The sequence below is a fragment of the Sinocyclocheilus grahami genome, unplaced genomic scaffold, assembly GCF_001515645.1.
Source record: "Sinocyclocheilus grahami isolate Dianchi unplaced genomic scaffold, SAMN03320097.WGS_v1.1 scaffold294.1, whole genome shotgun sequence".
In the NCBI taxonomy this organism is placed as follows: Eukaryota; Metazoa; Chordata; class Actinopteri; order Cypriniformes; family Cyprinidae; genus Sinocyclocheilus; species Sinocyclocheilus grahami.
The window spans coordinates 140838-143170 of NW_015505473.1; positions in this window are offsets into that span (position 1 = coordinate 140838).

Sequence of the window (2333 nt, forward strand, 5' to 3'; positions counted from 1 at the left end):
AGCGTTCACCTCCTCCTGCTTCTTCAGGATGAGCTCAGCCTCAGGATGGTTCTCTTATTATAACAATCTGATGACTCTATAAAGTAATTCACTGCTGATTACAGCAGACAGACCCAGCCGAGGAATTTACAGCTTAAGGGAGGAGTCACTTCAAGAACAGAGGTGACAGCACATTTTTCGCTAAATGTGATTTCTTATGAAGCTTATTTTTACTCTCACCTGTAGGTTACTGGGGTCCTTGTAGTTCTCATCAGAGGCGATCTGTAGCTAATGCACAGCTTGTGCTCTACTGTGAATATGTCCTGTTTTTGTCCAGATCAGCTGGACGCATGCCGCCTTTCCCCCAACCCTGCCTCTCCCAAAACGATCCCGTATCAATGTCCGCTTAGATCAGACAGGGGATTACGACCAGCTCAGCTTGGTTTTACTCAGACAGCTCTGCGAGGATAGATGTCATGTCCACGGATCTGTACCATTAAGTTAAGCCGGCAAATCAAATGTGCGTCGGAAAAAACGCAATAGGCCACACCTTTGCACAGATCAAAATCAGCAGATGTCAACCCATGATGAGTCTTTAATAAACATGAATTCTCAATATCTAGGTTGTGATGTTTTTCAAAATGCTTAAGCATGAAATAAAAGAGTTGCAAATTAAAATGTCCAAAAATGTAATAAAACTCACCAGAATATAAAGCTACGTGTCCATGAGGGTCTCACTGCAGTCCAGCTGTAGCAACAGATAGCACCTCTAAACGCGACTGCGTACTAGTGATAACACAAACTCACACGCTCTTCTCCCTCCCTGTTCCTCTCGATCGTGCTGATTCTGAATCCAAATGAATACAGCAGTCCAGCGGCACTCTGGAATGTTCCCTTCTGTTTCCCACACGCTCGTTCATTGAGCAGAGCGCTTCAGTAACTGTCTCTCACATTCCCAACACATGATGACACAGGCAAAGTCCAACTTCTCGCCCTGCTGCATTACAGTGGCCATTTATGATTTATGAACAGGCAACCATTAGAAGAGCTTTAAGATATGACATGCTGAAAACCATTTTATGTTCTTGAGGTTTGTGTAATAAAAAAAAACACTCCTCCAAAAAAAAATAAAACATCTTTGTTATAGTCATACTAAAACCATTATGGTCAAAACCACAAACCAAAAAAGGAAGAGAAGTAATAAACCATCTTTTAGAAATCCACAATATATTGGAATCACATTTGTTATGTATATTAGTGATTTAAAAAAATATATATCAGTATTGGTTGACACTGGATACACTACTGTTTTGTGGTCAGTAAGCTTTTTTTAAAAGAAATTAATGCTTTTATTCAGCAGGGCTGAATTAAATTGATCAAAAGTGACTAGATTTGAACATATTGCTTGACCAGAATTTTTATATCAGTGAATCTCTAACCAATTGTTTGCAGCCTATAAGATCCTTTGTTACTGTTTTAGAATATTCCCACTCCAACCAGACAATCAGGACTCTCTAATAACTTCAAGGCTCCTATTCGCGCTCTCTCCTGATAATAAGGTTGTCCTGACAGACATTCTTAAGATTCTCTTGGAGAAGAGCTAGGATATTAATAACCACAAGCCTGAAGGTGTGACAGATTTTCAAAGCAGTATTCAGAAGACAGTGACATCTGTGTGAAAATTAACCACTAACCAGGAAAACTAGAACATGAAAGTGAGTCAGTCATGAAGCTGCATTGCTAAAGAGACTAGATTCTTATCAGATCACAAGGTGACATGAAAAATGAAGTGATGCAATAAGACATTTCCTCAAGCGTTCATTTTTCATAACATGGATCCCATACTCCAAACATCAGTGTTCAGCACGAGTGAAGCACTTATCATTCCCACTATCAAGCTGGGAATACTGAGAACTCAGTGAGGTCACATTGAAAACCTGGAAGTTTCCATGGTAACACATCTGTATCCGAGAGGAGCTGACGTCTGAATGGGAGGATGCAGGCCTAAGGAATTTAGAGGAAATGGGTGGGCTGTCTCCAAGGATTTAGCTTGGCTAATAGTAGCTGTTTGAATAGACCAAAAAGCTGAAATAACAGCAATAGAGATACAGATACAGATAAAAGCATCTATATTATTTAAACCCTTACACTTAAAGTGGCAAAAATAAAAATTTGCTAAAAAAAATATCTACTCACCATCGGGCCATCCAAAATGCAGACAAGTTGGTCTTTATTGGAACAGATTTGGAGAAATTTAGCATTACATTACTTGCTCACCAGTGCATTCTTTGCAGTGAATGGGTGCCGTCAGAATGAGAATTCAAACTAGTGGTCGACCGATATTGGTTTTTTGA